This window comes from Rhineura floridana, chromosome 3 (genome assembly GCF_030035675.1).
Source record: "Rhineura floridana isolate rRhiFlo1 chromosome 3, rRhiFlo1.hap2, whole genome shotgun sequence".
NCBI lineage: Eukaryota > Metazoa > Chordata > Lepidosauria > Squamata > Rhineuridae > Rhineura > Rhineura floridana.
The window spans coordinates 113,341,409-113,360,043 of record NC_084482.1 but is presented as its reverse complement, the minus strand read 5'-3'; the positions used below and the strand labels follow the sequence as shown (position 1 = coordinate 113,360,043).

Genomic DNA, 18,635 nt, shown 5'->3' with positions numbered 1-18,635 from the left:
TGAGTGGGAGACAGCAACCTAGGTGAGAGCCAATTGGTGACAATTATCATATCTGGACAAAAATGTTTATAAATTTTGGTCTTGCAAATGTTATACTACTACTCACTCTGCCCCCTTGTAACACACAATTGATAAGCATGCTGAGCACATGATGGCAGGTAACCACTTGCACTGCAAAACTGCTCACAATACTAGGGTTCATTATGTTATTTCACTGGCCTATCAGTGTGGCCAACATATAATAAATATATTAATATATAATAAATATGCTGCATCCACCATGTGCCATTAACATTGTTTGAACTGTTCCATCGCAACTGAGCACAACCCAAGCTAATTTAAGAAAATAGAAGGGCATACAGATTTACTTTTCTACACTGACAAGAATTCTGGTAGTTAGTAGCACTGATGTTAAGCCACTGTCAGCGTCAGATTATTATAGAGCCACAAGAGTGGCTGTATACTGCAGCCAGCGTGGATTTTGAAAATACCCCCCATGCCATTCTGCCATTCTGATGTTTCCCATAAGCTCATTTCAAAACAAAACCTTACAAAACTTATAGTCCTGAACTCAGAAACGCTTGCTTAACAACCCTCTCAATTTTCATGGCAATACACAAAGCAGTCAGAGAGAATAGAGAGTTCAAAGTCTAAAAAGAGAGGGGAAAAACCCAGAGCCCTTTTGGACTTCTTTCTCTCTGAGTTATCATAATCTGTTGAAATTCATTAAAAATCAGCCATGTTCACAGAGTACCTGTAATCCTAATACTGACCTTGCCCCATACTTTGACCTTCATCTTCTGCAGTTTAAAAGTTAAAAAAATGCCTGGCTGATTTTCAATTAATTTAAGAAATTTTGCATTGAACTGAATGATAGTGTTGGGCATGCTCAGCAAGAACCAACTTTCAGTGTTCTAAAAGCCAGACTCACAGCTGCTTGACTTGCCTGATCAGGGGGCCACAACCACACTAGAATTTGATTTCACTTGAGACAGTCATGGCCTCCCTTAGAGAATTCTGGGAAGTGTAGTCTGTGAAGGGTGCTGACAGGAGACTCCTGTTCCATTGAGAGAGCTCCAGTGGCCAGACTGGTTTAACAGTCAGCCACTCTGATTGAAGGTCTGTGAGGGGAAGAGGGCGTCTTCTAGCAACTCTCAGCACCCTTCACTAACTACACTTCCCAGGATTCTTTCTGAGCCCAGTTAAAGGTGTTGGTTTCTACCTTAAAGGCCTTTCAGGTCCTGGAACCTTATCTAGACTATTTATCCTTCTATCAATCCTCATGTCAACTGCATTCAGAAAATAAAGCCGTACTTTATAAGTGCAGGGCATTTACAGCAGTGACTCTACAGGTATGGTGCCACATTCACATTCAGGCCTATTAAGTACAGAGGATCTGTCTTGACCTTTGTATGACATTTTGGCAGACTTTTGAACAAATCAGCAAGCAATATACAAGTGAGTAAAGAACTAGAGACTGGTGTGTTTGTTATTTTTTAGTTGGTGTAAGCATCTTTAGCTACACATATCAGTTTTGTGCTCAAAGTAAAAACCTTTCTTAAGCCAAGGTTAACTTAAACAACTGTCACCAAGTAAGAATCAGTAAGATAGTACCACAAAAGGATTATTTTGCTGGCTCAGACCTGAAGGACCTGAACTATGTAGTTGTAAGGCAGTATATAATCAGATAATAAAAATGTTTGTAACCTATAATTCTAGGTGATGTCTCTATGTTTCTGGAAACAAGGCAAGCCTTGGATTGAACAAGAGGAACTGCATCACCCAAGAACCATTGCTCACATGTCTTGTGTGCATAGCAGACCTATCAGTTTTACACTAAAGAGACACCTTATTTCAATCTCAGTTTGCACATGATAAATCCAAGTTTTCCCTCCAGTAGAAAACCTCTGTATGTAGAACTGGAAGGATAAGGAGTCTCATGCTTAACTGGTAAGACTTCATGCCCTTCGTTTAACCATTATTTCTGTGGTACTGACCAGAACACTCCCGCAAACAATCAAGTGCTTAATATATAGAAATTAGAGGAATCAAGACCAGTTCAGACATATTTATCTAGGTCTAAGGTCTAAAGCACTGTTTTATTAGATTTGAGATATAGTGTTGCACCCGTAAGTTTCCTCTTTTCTCTCATGTGTTGAACAACAGCAACCCGTTACATCTGAACCAGGAAACTGTAACTTAGTCTCAGACTACAAACTCGGATATGAAACCAGGATCAGGTCATGATATGATTAATCCCATTTCCAGTTCAACTGGGCTATGGTTTAACAAACTGCAAATGTTTTCAGTTGCAACACACAAGAGAATGGAGGGCAGAACACACAGGCACAAAGGTTGTCAGTCAAATAAGCCATGTTTTACTGGACAGAGATCATTAGAATGCCAGCTAGGCATCAGGGTTTCCCTTCTTGCCTGGCTTTGAAGAAAATCATAAGCAGCATGAGTCTTACTGCTTCCCATCTTCCCCACTGAGTAGTAAAAAAAAATAAATCCTATTTCTCCACAAGTGCTAGAAGAGTGATGGAGGGGTTGGCCTCGTATCTTGTGAACATGACAGGTACAAGAGTTCTCAACAATATGCCACAGTAATATGGGGCTGAAAACCTCCCAGTGCTTAATTTTTCCATTTCATAAGTTCATTAGTAAAAGTGAATGGAAGCCAAATGCAAATAAATTGGCAGTTTCAAATATTTTAGTTTTGTTAATACAAATAAAATATGCCAAGTTAGATCACACTTTATGGTGCCAGAAAATTTTCCTGAAAACCCACATTTGATGTGCAAAGAAGAGATCTTGTACTTTGTATCAAAAAACAAAGTTGCCGCTGGTACTTATCTTTGATGACCTCTGTCAACTGATAGTAGTAGTAATGAGTGGAAGAACTGTCTATCAATCCATCCAGCCACTACCAATATGCTTTCATCCTATACTCACCTTGAAGTGAACAAGGGCTCATGTCTAAGAAAGACACTTGTCACAGCCCATGTGCTCTTACTACCCTTGACTATTAGCCTTGCTGGCTAGTGATGGGAGGAGTCATAGTCCTGAAACATCTGGATAAAAATCTGGTACACCACCTCTGGCTTTCAAAGTTGTAAAGATGATTGAAATACTGTATGTGAAGTGCTTTAAGCAGTTAGCATAGAACTTTTCCTAGGTAATGTTAATATTTGAGATGCTGCAAGCATTTAATTCTTAAAATTCCTTATTTTATCTAAATTTAAATCATAGCAGTTTTCAAATAGTCAGTACTCATATGCAATTTAAACCATCTAAAACCTTCATTTCATCCAAGCATTACTATATTGAATGAGTAAAATTTTTAAACGCCCAGTCTATATTTAAGTGCGGTTTTAGCAGACTTGAAAACATGGGGAGAGGGTCCCAGATAAGGGATACCTTAACAAACAATAACATTTCATAAATTTGTCAAAATTAAACTTAATTCAAGATTATGAAACTGAATAACTGCCAAATGCAAATTATTCATTCACTAGTGGGGGAGGCATAAATGGGGTTAACTCAAAACAGTTGTATGTGCAAAAACCAATACAGTAGGGCCCCGCTTTTCGGCGTTCCGCTAATATGGTGGCTTTCAATTAGAGTAAGGCCCCACTCATAAGGCGCTTGTTCCACTTTTACAGCATTTTTTGGCCGTCGGGCACCATTTTATTGACCGAGTTCTGCTTTTTGACGGAGGTCTGGAACGTAACCCGCCATGTGAGTGGGGCCCTACTGTAGTTGTAAGAAAATCTAGTAAGTTACCCTGTTTTTATTCATTTTCACAACTCATCTTTCACATCCATTTCCTCAATATCTTAAAGTATGCCAGTAAATCTATAATTGCATTGTTTTTTAAAAAATTCAGATATGTATGCATGATCAAGAAAAATACATTAAGATGTTATTGGAAAAAAGACCTCTTTCAGTGTTTCTTTCTCTAGAGAGTCTGTGAAACTGACAAGCACTGCCAAAAGATAGGAGAAAACTGCAGCCAAACATTAAGTACAGTATTATTTAGCAACATGTTCAGCAGTGAGCATAAGCACACAGCCTGTGGTGTTTGGTAGTGGGAACACAGGTATAAATTGCAAACGCATTGTTATTTCATAGCTGCTTTCCCTAGTTATCTATGGATTAGCTATTAGTGACTAAAAACCTATGCTTTCTACAATCTTATATGCCCAGTCAATCACTATGCTCTGCAGGTGAGGGCCTTCTGCAGATACTATCTTATCAGGAGGTCCGTTCTGCACAACACAGGAAGAGCATCTTTAGTGTAGTAGCACCTACTCTTTGGAATTCCCTCCCCTTAAATATCAAACAAGAGCTGGTATAGCACAGTGGGCTGGGAGTCCAGAGTCTGAGTTCAAATCCCCACTCATGTCACCTGGGTATAAAGGGCAAGCTAAACATCACCCCCATGGTGAATGGCTCAGGGGTTACGTGCCACCTGTGCAGCCATGGGCAAACTGCATAGTCCCAAGGAGCCCAGTTGCCCCCCAGCTGGCAGTTGCAGACAAGGAAGGGTCTACCAGCTGGGGAGGACTAGCCTCAGACAGAGGCAATAGTAAACTCCCTCTGAATAACGCTTACCATGGCAACCCTATACGTAAGTCGGGATCAACTTGAAGGCAGTCCATTTCCATTTTCCAAATATTAGACAGGCTGTTATCTTTTCGGTGCCTACTGAAGACAGGCCTTTTAAGTAGAGGCCTTATTGCAGTCTGTGTTGGAAATGCTTTTTAATATGTTTTTAAAGTTTTTAAAAGATTTTGTTAAAGATGTTTTGTTTCAATGTATTTAAAGAGCAGGATATAAATTTAATAAATAAATAAGAATAATCTAACAAAAAAACCCATGTCAGTTTAGTGACAACATAGGGAACTTGTGGCCCTTCAAATACTGTTTTAACTTCCATTAGTCCCAACTAGTATTACCAACAGTCAGGGGTTCATCAGTGTAGGGGCTCAGTTTTATTTATTTTATTTATATACAATCTTTCATCTCAAAGCAACTTACAATTAAAAAACAGGTCAATACATATCATAGTTGGCTCATATTGTGATCGACAACCCCCCCAAGATTCTTCCTGCATGTAGTATTGCTGAGCCAAGTATCCCCCATCTTATAACCATGCATTTGGTTTCTTTTTCCTAGATGTAAACTTCGCACTTATCCCTGTTAAATGTCATTCTGTTGTTTTCAGCCCAATGCTCCAGCCTATCAAGGTCACTTTGAATTTTGTTTGTCTTCCAGGGTATTACCTAACCCTCCCAATTTTGTATCGCCTGCAAATTTGATAAGCATTCCCTGCACCTCCTCATCCAAGTCATAAATTAAAATGTAGACGAGCATGGGTCTGAGAATGAGCCCTGCAGTACGCTGCTTGTTACCTCCCCCCACTTTTGAGAAGGAACCATTCATAAGCACTCTGAGTAGATTCTGTAGCCATGGATCTACCTGATAGTTGTTCCATCCAGCCCACATTTAGCTAGCTTGCTAATCAGAATATCATGGGGCACTTCGTCAAAAACTTTGCTGAAGCCGAGATATATTATGTCCAGAGCATTCCCATAGTCTACCAGGGAGGTTTCCTGATAAAAAAATGAGATAAGATTGGTCTGGCAGGATTTTTCTTGACAAATCCATGTTGGCTTCTACATTGTTTTCAAGCTGCTTACAAATTGAGTGTGTTATAAGCTGCTCCAGAATTTTCCCAGGGATTGATGTCTGACTGGTCTGTAGTTCCCAGATTCCTCCTTTTTGCCCTTTCTGAAAATAGGGACAACATTAGCCCTCTTCGTCTAGTCATCCGGCACTTTACACATCCTCATAATTTCGCAAAGATAATAGACAGTGGTTCTGAGAGCTCTTCAGCCAGTCCCATCACTACTCTAGGATGCAGTTCATTAGGCCCTGGAGACTGGACTTGTTAAAAGTAATTAAGTATTCCTTGACCTTTTGTCTATCGATCTGTATCTCAAATTCATTTTGCCACCAAGTACAACATGAGGAAATCTGACTAGCTTTCCCCCATTTTGTTAGTTTGGCTTAGTTAGGACAGTTTGTTAAAGCATCCTTAGCTTATGTTCTTTATGAAGCCAGAAGCTTATATAAAGTATTTTAGCCTTCTCTTATAAAAGACAGCATAATTTTAACTTTCATGTAGTTTGTCTTAAAAGATTCATTAACAGGAATGCTTAAAGGTATAAGCAGCTAGGAGTGATCTATTAGTTCCAACTGTTCATTACTAAAGACTCTATTATTATTAAGTCTACTCCTCTTTCATATGCAACTCCTACAGCTCCTGACATTCTTTTATTCAAACACAAGTTCATTATACCAGGTGAAAAATTCAGACTGAAATAGAATTCTACCACCAGGGTCCGCTATTTTTAGATATAGTAGTTCAATGTTGAAACATACTACACTACCAGTTAAGTACACAGAACAAGTTGACTGGACTACACAATGCTGTGTGAAACTTTAAAATTACACTTTTGTTTCTAGCAGATAATACCTGCAAAACGATCAAGATACCAAGCAATGCGTAGATGCCCTTAGTCTCATGTATGGATTCAGAATAACTTAAATGGGCAACATCCTTGTAACACTTTAAAGAAACACTAGTTGGTTATTTTTCAAGAAACGAAACTATACAGGACACTTTAGCAGCGGAATTATCTTTCAGTTAATGACGCACTGCAATGTTGTATGTGGCCCCAAATCAACAATTCTTAGTCAACAGGCATATATCTAAAGCTTGATAGGTATATCTGCATTTCCTAAACCTAACACTGTGTCTGTGGGAGAAGAGAGGCAGGCAAAAATAGCACAGACTGGAAACACTGTCACTTGCTACAAATACTCTGCAGTAGATTATGATGCAGCCAGCTGACAGTATTAGACAAAACCTTAACCACAGATTTCCATTAACAGATAAACATGCCCATGAATAATGCTATTTAAGTAACTAAACTAGTAAGTGTTTTTAGTGAAGTCCTGGAAATTAGTAGGAGCTTCAGGCATACTTAATCTATTTCAACATTAACAATGACCTTGAGCAAGTGTCCTTATTTTCATGTTTTTATTTTTACAAGAAAGATAAAACTTGTTGGCAGGTTTTGTTTTTGATTTTATAAGAGTCCACAGTTTAGAGAGGTTTATACACTCATCTCATCTCTCAGGTGAGGTTTCTTTGCTACCTTATGCCTCTTGGAACAAAGGTAGTGATATCTTCATATTATAACCAAGCAGTTTTGCCTACGCACTACAGAAAAGCAGGCTGCAAGAGGCAACAGACAAAGCTTGCGGCTCTGTCTACCTAGACTTACACAATGAAGCTGCAAGCCCAGTTCACTTTGTAACCCTGTCCTCTTTTACCAGCGTCTCTTCCCCCTGAAAAAAGACACAATGGTCCTTGGCTTCTATGCAGCTCTTCCTGTTAGGATAGACTTCTTTCACTTTTATCCCCCTACACCGATTAAACGAGTATTCTTCGGGCCAGAGCAGCACTTTTCCACTCTTTCACAAAGGTCGCTGGTTGTGTGCGTGTCTTTTTCTTTTTTTCATCTGAACGCGTGAGACAAGCGCGGCGAGGGCGGCGACGATTCAAGAGTGTCCCGTTCCCCCCCACCAACTCCTGCAGGCCCGCGCCGCTTTTCAGGCATGATCAAGAACCTTCTTAGTTATTCAGAGCGTGGGGCGAGCTCCGTTTCTCACTGCGCCGTAATCGAGGGCGGAGGGGAAGGGCGGGAGAGGAGAGAGACGGAAGGGCGATAAGGCACTGGAGAGAACCATGCCGGGGTCAGACTGGGAACCACCTTCTAACGTCAGAAGTGAAATCCTCACCTCACCTACGTTAGGCCAACCTCGACGCCCCTCGCAGACTGGCACAGCAACCCATTCCCTGGCTTGTACAGCCACCCATCCACAACAGCCCCATTTCTCTACCCCACCACACACAGAGGGAGCGATTACTGCGCGTCTCCTCTTCCTACCCAGTGCAGATCAGAACTTATTAACGGCCCAAGCCCGGATACATAGAGACAGTGATGTCCTCACTCTTTTTCGTTATGCCCCAAACCTATCCGGTCCTCCACATCTTTCACCCTTCCCCTCCTCCGGTAAAATATCGCCAAGGCAGGTACCCAATGCCCGTTACCCACAAGCCCCGGATATCACGGCCTCTCGCCCACGGGACACTTGTGATACCACCACCACCACACACACACGTAGGCAGCCAGCAGCATTCGCCCCCACGCCACCCCGTCCCTCAGTGCCTGAGAGAAGGCCGCGGTGCAAAAGCAGAGCCTGGACGACGGAAGGGGAAAGGGGAGGAGCGCCACAGCCACCGCAACGCGGTCCCCGCGTGTCTATGGCGACGGTAACGACGAAGACGCCATAGGCTTAGGAGCCCCCATGAAGGACGTGACCCGACTTCCCCTCTCGCACCAACCTGCAGGCGAGGCGGAGCTGGATGAGAGGAGTAGGTTTCACTCCGTACGACACAGATAGTAGGCCGAAGGAGACGGGAAGCACCTCACGCAACAGCGTGCTCAGCCACCGGCTAAATATACCCGGCGTGCAACCTAACCCCATTGCATGCCCGTAACCAGTCAGGAGTCGGCTAAGTCCCAAGCTCGGAGAACGATAGGCCGAAGGAAGGAAGGGTGGGAGGACGACAGCCAGAGAGGCAAGAAGACAGGCCAATCGGGCCAAAGTGAACGCAAAGCCGGTTAGTAGGACTGACGTTCACATTAGCCAATAGCTGTTGCGGGAAAGCTTATTAACGCGCGATAGTAATTACAGACTCAAACGAGGACCAATGAGGCGACGCACCCTTCATAATCAGGAGAAAGGTTCTGCGAAGGTGTGGCTACGCGGCCAGCCAAGGATAGGTGCGCGGCACACAAGAAACCCTAGAAATCAAGACCTGGAAACCCCGTGTAAGGAAAGGCGTAGCTCCAGACCAGCAGCGGACGTACAATCCAATTGCGAAGAACGTTACCTTTTGACAGACAGAATTAGGACTTGGACTTATTAAAGAGACACACCTTACCAAAAAAAGCCATCTAGTTTCGGTTGAAAAAGCGGCACCCCCTCCTGGGGAAAAGCCAAAGCTTGTTCCCTGTACTCCACAGGCACCTCAGTATAGGCTTTTACTAGTCTTTTAATCCCCTGAATGTTGAAACTCTTTTTCCAATATCATGTGCGTTTGGGTACTAAATTCACCAGTTTCCACAGAACCCACCACAAGTTACCACGCACACACTTTCAATAAACTGCTTGAAATCAGGGACCTTAAGGCAGCAAGCTTTCTCCCTTAATATTCACACGATTAGCTTCTACATTTATCATAACGTTTGACCCTCTCTTCAGTTCCTATGAATGCCTACAAGTTACTTTAGTTTTCCATAAAGATTAATGTAATTGGATTACTACAATGCACTGCGTGTAGGGCTGCCCTTGAAGGCAATTTGGAAGCTGTGGCTGGTGCAGAACGCAGCAGCCTAATGGCTGGCCATATAACACCAATATTAAAACAACTGCACTGGCTGCCTTTACATTTCCAGACCCAATTCAAAAGGTTTTGGTTTTAACCTACAAAGCCTTAAACATCTTGGGACACAACACCTAACTGAACACCTCTCCCAGCACAAATACACCTGAACCTCATGAACATCACCTGATGTTCTTCATGTGCACCTTCAGAGAGTGGCAACAAGGAAGAGGGCCTTTTCGGTCTTGGTCCCCTGCCTGTGGAAGGCTCTCCAAGTTCCACTAAATATGGAACTCTCTAAGTTCCACTCAACTATGTAACATTTCCTCGTTTTTGAAATATTTTTCTGGCAATTTCACATTGCTGACAGTCATCCAGTCTGGTTTTGCTGTCTTTAATTTAGGACTTTACTAGTAGTCCCAGGGCACTTAAATCTGCTGCACAGTTGGAGCATTCAGGGCAAGTGAAAAGACTTCAGCACGCACTGGCCAAGAAGACATTACTCAAGGAATAGACAATAGGAAGGTACATGGCAAGCTTTGATTTATGCCCCATCTACTATCACAAACCTTAGCAATGATGTGGATGTGCAGGAAGGTAGTTTAAGGCTATGATCATATGGATGCTTTCATTAAGGAGTAAGCCATATTGAACATAATGGGATATAACAATGCACAGGATCAAGTTACTAAGGTAGTATTGAACTTATCTCAGGGAGTCTGCAGGAGAAATGTCCCCTTTTCTGAACTGAAAAATAAAAGTTATGTGTAACACAGAGCTTCTGCGGGCACATTCAGAACACACATCGTATGTCCTGTGCCAAATCTGTTTCTTAATTATATTTAAGTATATTACTATACACACACTGTAGTAACTTTTCTAATACAGCACCTTAAGGTTACATTCCTAAATGTATTATTATTATTGATTAAGTTTATATGCCCCCTTCCTCCCATTAGAAGCCCATGTAAATACTTGGAAGTCCTGCTGAAATCGACGGGACTCCAGAGATACAAGGATTAGGGCCAGGCTACATGCTAAACATTTCTGATACTAACCCCAGAGAAGTTCTAAGACTTTCCTGAATCTCAGCAGGCAAGCACACACCAAAATTTATTCTCTTGGTTTTACAACAAAGTGAAGTTCCTATCACAGGACAATGCTAAGTCCCTGTCACCCCCTCCCCAACACACGCTGTTTTGAACCTCCTTTCATAATCACATACCTGCCAGAAAACAAAGGATCGATCAGGTGAATAGTGCACCAACTGCATCACAAGACGTTTTAAAGAACGATGTGCCCTAAAAGATAAGGTGGACAGTTTAGCACATCGTACAAGGTTTTGAATCAAAAACAAAAAACAGACTACTCCTGCCAGTCCAAGCTTGCATCAAGACACATACATATAATTTTGGAGCATTCCATCTGACTCACCACATAAATGTAAAAAAGAAAAGAAGTGTAAGTAAAAAAATTGTTTTTTTTTCCTCACACACAAAACCAGGGCATTCCTTCAATAATTCAACAGTTGTAGCTTTTCCCTTCCAAATGCCACCCTGCTCCAAAGTTCTTAAAGATATAGGGTTGAATTCAGACTAAGGCTAACCTATGTCCTCACTGTGGGAGGCTGTGTGGATTCAGAATTGGCCTCCACAGTCACTTACAGACCCACCTGGAAGACAATCTGACTCAGCCAAGAGTGATCGCCAATGAATGAATGAACCCCAATTACCTGAGAGTAAGCCCTATTAAATTAAGTAGAACTTATTTCTGAGTATGTTAAGTGAAATTTGATCCCGTTGAAATCAATGGAACTAATCAGTTGTGCCCCACTAATTTCAACCAAGTGCACCTAACCTACGGTGCCACTGGGCTTTGTAGAGCAGCCACTACATCTGCAGCCCATCTGCTCACAGCAGCAGAAGATGGGGAGAAGGACAACTGAACCTGATCCCCGCACCAACTCCAGGACCTTCCCTGTCTTCAAAATGCATTTTGGGGCACTTATGGTGGCTGGCAGGAGACCTACTCAGCCTGAAGAACTGAACAGAGGGATGTGTCCGCTCAGCATGGGGGGGGGGGGGAAGCTGCCACAGTAACTTTCATGACACATCCTGTTGCTTTTACCAAGAAAATGCTGAGACTCTAATAGAAGCTATTACCTCAAATACCAGATCCCTATTATCAAAGCATATGTAACAGAGCTCAAACGTGCCAAAGTCTGATGGACAATAAAGTCAAGCCATTACAGAGCAATCATATGCATTGTTCACCAGGAAAAGAATCCCATTGTGTTTAATGGAGCTTACTCCTGAAAACAATGGCCCACAGACTGGAAGTGTTCAATATATATCCCAATTCCAAAGAAAGGGGATCCCAGGGAATACAGTAATTATTGAACTATTGCCTTAATACCTCATGCAAGTAAAGTAATGTTCAGGATTCTACAACAAAGGTGCCTACCATATATGGAGTGGGAAATGCCAGATGTGCAAGCTGGATTTAGAAAAGGAAGAGGTACTAGAGATCATATTGCAAACATACTTTGGATAATGGAACGGAGCAATGAATTTCAGAAGAAAATCACCCTGTGCTTGATAGATTACAGCAAAGCCGTTGACTGTATAGATCATGAAAAACTATGGAATGCTTTAAAAGAAATGTGGGTGGCACAGCATCTGATTGTCCTGATGCACAACCTATACTCTGGACAAGAGGCTATGGTAAGGACAGAATATGGAGAAACCAAATGGTTCCTCATCAGAAAGGGTGTGAGACAGGGGTGTATTTTATCACCCTATTTGTTTAATCTATATACAGTACGTATCATACAGAAACCGGGATTGGACCAAGATGAAGGAGGTGTGAAAACTGAAGGGAGAAATATCAATAATTTAAGATACTACTAGCAGAAACCAGTAATGATTTGAAACAAATGCTATTGAAAGTTAAAGAGGAAAGCACAAAAGCAGGACTACAGCTGAATGTCAAGAAGACTAAAGTAATGACAACAGAAGATTTATGTAACTTTAAAGTTGACAACAAGGACCTTGAACTTGTCAGGATTATCAATACCTTGGCACAGTCATTAACCAAAATGGAAACAATAGTCAAGAAATCAGAAGAAGGCTAGGACTGGGGTGGGATGCAAGGATGTATGACTGAACACTGAAGTCAGGATCATTCCAACCATGGTATTCCCGATCTTTATGTATCGATGTGAAAGTTGGACAGTGAAAAAAGTAGATAACAGAAAAATCAACTCATTTGAAATGTGGTGTGGAGGAGAGCTTTGTGGATACCATGGGCCGTGAAAAAGCCAAATAATTGGATGTTAGAACAAATTAAACCAGAACTATCACTTGAAGTTTAAACAATGAAACTGAGGTAATCATGTGTGGACACATAATGAGAAGACATGATTCACTAGCAAAGATAATAATGCTGAGAAAAACAGAAGGGAGTAGAAAAAGAGAAAGACCAAACAAGAGATGGATTGATTCCATAAAGGAAGCCACAGACCTGAACTTACAAGCTCTGAACAGGGTGGTGTATAACAGATGCCACTGGAGGTTGCTGATTCATAGGGTCGCCATAAGTCGTAATCAAAATTGAGGGCACATAACAACTCCTGGATAAGCATGTGTAGGATTGCAGATTCTCTTTCCCTTGCTTAGTATGGCTTTGGTATATGTGTGTTTTTTAATTAGGTACATGCCTTGGCTATTTGTATTGTTTTTTAAAACCCGTGTTTAGTTTTTTTATGGTATGATTGTAAATTGCCTTGAGGCTTATGTGAAAGGCGATTCACAAATTAATAAAGTAACAATTTTATAAGGAGAAAGTTGTAACTCTCAAATAAAAGGGATGACCATTTTCTCTGGAAAGGGAAACAGTTTAATAACTCACTAAAATGGGATACTAACAACTCAGGTTAACACCTCAGATTATTTCTTAACATTGTAAAGTTTACAAAGAACAATTTCCTTACAATTATAGCTTCAAGATAGGATTGCAGCCATAATCTCTAGCCATATGTACTCCCAAAGAAAGTCCCATTAAACTCAGTGAAACTTGCTTCTGAGCAAACATGCATATATGCTTGGGCAGCAAGGCTGAAATCCTAAGCATATTTACCCAGAAACAATTAACAGTGAAATTAATTAAACTTTCATTCAGTTAAATATATTTAAATTTGCTTCAAACCTAGGACTCATGCTATCACCTGCCCGGTCTAAGTCTGCAATCCTAAACATACTTATTAGGAAGAAAGCCCTATTAAACACAATAGAACTTACTTCAAAGTAAACATGTATAATATTGTCCCGCAATAACCTTTTCTCCCCAACCAGACCCAGCAGTCATACTATAAATCAAGGGTCGCTAACATAATAGCCTCCTAATTGTGTGGACTACAACTTCCATCATCTCCAACTATTGGCCAAGTTGGCTGGAGCTGATGGGAACTGGAGTCCAACAATACCTGCATTGGCTACCCCTGGCCTGGAGGGCAAATCGTGAATGGTGTATTAATCACATAGAAACAAATGACTGGTGTAACATATAAGAGATGAGGCCTAGCATAACATTCCTAGGAGGAAATCAAAGTTGCAGGTTCATATCTATCCTATTAGGTGCTTTTTATGATGCTTTAAATGTAGTCAAGTCTACTTACTTAGCTCTGCAAAGCAGATTCTGTGGAATCAAGAAACGTTGCTTCAAAGAGGTGCTTTACAGAGCTGTTGCCTAACTGCCACCACAGTGATTTGCTTTTCTCACTAGTTGTTAAATACTGGGTATTATATATACATTTCAAACAGAGTTGCCATCTTGTGGACAGTCCTAGTTTCAGCACCTAGCATCCTTAAGCAGCTTCCCGGTCCACAGCCCCCTGGCAGGACCCGCTTCTGACACCTGCCCTTGGCCATCAGGCAACTGGTTATAGCCAACTTTATTTCCTGCAATGCTTTCAATGTAGCAGCACTTTGGGGAGTTGTGGGAAAAGTAAATGGAACCTCGGCCCAGCCACCCAATACTGTTTTGTAGGATTGCTGTTGCTCCCCACTGCCCATGAGGTCCAATCAATGGAGGAGATGACCTACTAGAGGTCACTTTGCCCATGGTCCCGTCAACCTGAAGCTGTGTGCCTTTTAACAGCTACATAACAAGAAAGTCCACAGATAAAGCTTTTGCTGTAATGCAGATGTAATACTGGAAAAAGCTATACCTGTTTCTGCCTATCACACCACTCTTAAAAGGCCGAGCCTGTGGCCCTAAGAATGGGGAAGCACTGCTGTAAGACAAACACTTTATTCTCTGGGGAACAAACATCCCTCTGCTTTCAACATAAGGCAGCTGACTGGTAATTTTCACCTAGCCTTCTAAAAAGCAGAAGGGTAGAGGACTATCAGATCAGAGAGTAAAAAAGTAGGGGTGCACAAATATTTGGATGACTCCTGAATCAAGAACTTAAGCATGGTTGCTTCAGACAGATTTGGGGCTTGTCTGAGGTGAAGCAGAATCTCTCTGAAGCATCCCGAACTGAAGTGGGGACCACTACAGCTCTTCAGTGATGCAGATATTTAAACTGTTCAGTGTGTTTTCAGAAACTGAAACATTTCTCCCCTAACTTGCCATGTAACGGAAATGCCTGGGTGAGGAAAGAGGGGAAGGAGAGCTATTTTGTGACTGGCAGGTCTAGCTTCCAATCAGAGGGTTTTTAAAAACAACAACACAGGGCTTTCTGCACAGTGATTGGGAAAGGGATGTTTAAGTAACGTATCACCTTGTCTGTTCTGTGCTAGTTCGGCTACTGATATTTGCTTGAAAAGTGCTAGACATTCAGTTTCTTCTGCCTCTATGCCACATGCTTACACAACAGCTCACTTCAAATCAGCTTTGCACTCAGTTTCTGTGGGTTTTGGTGCCAAGTGAGCACAATACAAGCCTAGAGATGCTTCCCCTCCTCCCCCAATTCATTGTAATTCCCTAGCACCTGCCCCCATCCTTCTAAAATTTTGTAGGTTACTTTCCTGTTATGTATGCCATTTTTAAATAAAAATGTTGCTCACAAAAGCACAAAAGTTCTACCCCTAGCAAACTTTAAAGTTGCGTAGCTAATTAACACTTGGATGTATTTGTCTATAATTTGGCAGGCTTTTTTATCTAGGGATACCTCTGTCATATATGCTGTTTTGATATAAATTGCTCAAAAATAGGGGAGATGAATACTTTTCTTAACCACCCCAAACCTGTAAAAGTTCCCTTTGCAGAAAAAATACTGGAGCTACTTTTCTGAAATTATTCATTATTCAATTATTCTGAAGGGGTTCATCCCCTTCAGAAGGGGCTACCATGCCTGCAAACTTCATCAAATTTTGCTAAAAGCAAGAAAGTAAGATTATTCTTTAGGGGGAGGAATCAACGTTTTATAAGGAATCCAGCACACACATAAAAACCCCTCTGGACCTATTTGTCTGTAATTTGGCAGACAGTATCTATTCAGGAGTGGTTTGTATACCTGCAAACTTCATCCACTTCTGTCAAAATGAAAAAAAAGTTACAGGATTTTTTTTTGTCAGGATAAGAGTTATAGGGTGCTCCTATGGAACTTTGAGAATACAAGTTTAAAACAGTGAGCACTGGATTGTAGATATAAAGGCAGACATACTGTTTATTTAAGGTAGGATGAAAATATGAAGCACTTTGGAGTGCTCCTCTTCTCCTGGAGTAGCACTTTAAAGACAATCTCCAAGTCAGTTTGTCTTCTCTCTATGTCAAGAGACTTGAAATCACTTAACTGGCATTTTGACACCCTCAGCTATTAGTCCTCACTTCTGCTAGCTATTTATAAACTTGAGTCGCAATGCACGTTGCCAACTCATAAATCAGTAGCTTGGGCTAAGCCTCTGTAGAACTGATACGAATAAGTGACCAGAGGAGAGAGATTCCTTTTAAATAAGCCACCCCAACGTTATTCTCTTAGTAAGAAACTTATTTCACCCAGCCTGGTAACAGCAAAGTGAGCTGCCCTCTTTTCATAAAGAGATTCCCTCATCAGGATGTATAGCCCCACCGATGGTGACACAGAACCCACTCCCTGTTCTCACCCCAGTCATCTGTATTTCCAGGAAAACAGCATCTTCCTACACCTCTGTCTCTGAGCAAAGCTCAGTTACGTACAACTAAATCCATTCAGAGGGAAAATTGGGACTGAGAGAGGGAAGGGGAATCTAGATGGTCTTATGAATTGGCTGATCTGGTAAAGGCTAGTAGAGAAAGAAATTACTGATTCCTGTCTGTGCATTATGCTTCTTTCACCAATGAAAATGAATTTCCTTCTAGGAGAAAATTGTTACAGCAGGAAAACTGCAGGGCTCACTATTACAACAATCTTTGTTAAACTATTACAACTTTGGAATTCCCTCCCCTTAAATATTAGACAGGCGCCATCTCTGTCATCTTTTTGGCACCTACTGAAGACCTCCCTCTTTCAACAAGCCTTTTAAGTTGAGACTTTATAATAGTCTGTGTCGGAATTGCTTTTTAATATGTTTTCAAACCTTTTTTTAAAAAAATAGATGTTTTTGAACCTTTTTTTTTAAAATGTTTTATAAACTGTTTTTTTAAAATCTTTTTAAAGATGTTGTATTTTAACATATTTTAAAGTCTGTTTTTATGATGTTTTAAAGTGTTTTTAGTGCTTTTGTGTGCCACCCTGGCACACAAAATCAAATAGTAAATAAATAAAATAAACAAACAAGGTGTTTCAGGCCAGGCCAGAATCCTACCTCAAGGCCCTCTGACAAGATCTGCTAACATAGTAGTTCCAAATTAAATAGATGCCTTCCTTTCACGGGCAGCTGCTTTACAAGTAGGGGGAGAAACAAACCACAGATAAAGTTTTCCCTAGCACGGTTGCTAGGAGGAAAGCATGACATAATTTTTTGCCTGTTACACTGAAGTCACAGATTCTCTGATCAAAGATGGGAGCAAGCCTAGACGCTAGAGTCAGTAATGGCCTTCCTCATGCAAATTCTGTACGAATCAGCAACCCATAGGGAATCCAAAACTACTATGGAAAACTAGAGAAAGAAGAAACCAGATGGAGATTTTATGTATGTGTGTCTGCCTCAACTGTGTCCTGTTCTGGTCATCTCACTTCAAAAAAGATATTTTAGAGCTGGAAAGTTGCAGAAAAGGGCAATTAAAAAGTTCAGGGGGCTGGACCAACTCTATGAGATTACAGGTTATAGCGTCAGAAAAAAAAGGTGAGTAAGGGGGGGACATGACAAAGGTGTATAAAGGTACGCATGGTATGGGGAAAGTGGATTGGGAAATTCTCTTATATAATAGTAGAACTTGGGGCTATCCCATGAAGGCGAGGGGTGGGAGATTCAGGACAGACAAGAAGCAGCAGCACATAGTTAAATTATGGAATTCACTTTGGCCTGATCCTGCAGGGCTCTTATGTTTATACATACACACACACACACACACACACACAAATCTTCTGCCCTAGCCAGCACATGTGCAACAAAGCTTCAGATGCAGGTGTAGCAGCAGCTCTGCCACTCTGTTCAATCCCACTGCTCCAAGCCAGGACTTAGGTTTGTTCCTTAAATTTGCTTTGATCCCCCTACCCCCATATCAAATACTTCCATTCAAATATTTTTGGTTCTTAGGAAAAACTTCTGAGATACTTATACTACAGGCAAAATTAACAATGAGTACCTTTCAGTTCAAAAACCTTTTTTAACTGAATAAATCACACAGACATGCTAAATCAGATCTCAAGATCTGATCTAACATGTTAAATTAGATCAGTTTAGACCAGGGACACCAAATCTTTCCCATTCAAAACTGTTTTTATTATTTTCTTGAAAATACCACATTATGGAAAGACATGAAACACATGAGAGGAAGGTGGCATTAAATTGAGAAGCAGAGATGTACCTGTATCAGTCTTGAACAGCCCTTGTGACCTACCAAGCTGCCCACCAGGTTATACGACGGTTCACCAGGAGCTAAATAAGCTCCCTCTTTTTACTAACTGCTGTTTCAAGATTGTGGGATTGCTTACAGGATCACACAAACTCTGCTTTGTAAA

At 41.2% G+C, this 18,635-nt stretch overlaps 1 protein-coding gene across 6 annotated transcripts in view; it reads right to left on the bottom strand.

The window, feature by feature from the left end:
• The window catches only part of G3BP1 (G3BP stress granule assembly factor 1), a 49,475-nt gene that overhangs the window by 25,223 nt on the left and 5,617 nt on the right, over positions 1 to 18,635 (bottom strand). Inside the window, exon 2 of one of the 6 annotated variants that reach the window (XM_061617434.1) lies at positions 10,752 to 10,827. The exons of 1 other annotated variant lie outside the window; for it this stretch is intronic. The gene's annotated coding sequence lies outside the window, so the exon portion shown is untranslated. Of the gene's footprint in view, positions 1 to 8,482; positions 8,624 to 10,751; positions 10,828 to 18,635 lie in introns of those variants that run through there. 4 more of the 6 variants (XM_061617428.1, XM_061617432.1, XM_061617431.1 and 1 more) reach the window with 4 other exon arrangements.